Here is a 423-nt window from a genome sequence, read left to right on the forward strand (position 1 = left end):
TACATCCACCCACCTGTTGTTTGAAATATCGCCGTTCCTCCCCATCCACAAGGACAAGGTTTAGGTAGTATCGACAGAGAAATTCTTGTTGATGTCCCGCATGGTTGGAGTGAGATCATAGCCAGCTAGGAAAACCCGGATGGGGAGGATTCGCCTCGGACTGGTGCTCCGTCCATGATCTCATATTTGGCAATTGTTCATTCTCATTGAAGTATTTGGTCCTGTGTGAGAAATCAACACCTGTTTCAATTCTACTGTCATAATTACATTTTCAGGATATGTTTCAAATCCTGATCCTTCTTAAGTGATGTAGGTTATCATATTGCAATAACCAGCACTCCAATAAACACAGTTAAAACACATCCTAAGGAATGTTCACAAACTCACAGTAAATTAATACTACTTTGGCCAAAGAGTGAATTC

At 40.9% G+C, this 423-nt stretch overlaps 1 pseudogene; it reads right to left on the reverse strand.

The window, feature by feature from the left end:
- Positions 1-423, reverse strand: part of LOC119585931 — a 20,948-nt pseudogene that overhangs the window by 6,419 nt on the left and 14,106 nt on the right.

Source organism: Penaeus monodon, chromosome 20 (genome assembly GCF_015228065.2).
Source record: "Penaeus monodon isolate SGIC_2016 chromosome 20, NSTDA_Pmon_1, whole genome shotgun sequence".
Classification (NCBI taxonomy): Eukaryota; Metazoa; Arthropoda; class Malacostraca; order Decapoda; family Penaeidae; genus Penaeus; species Penaeus monodon.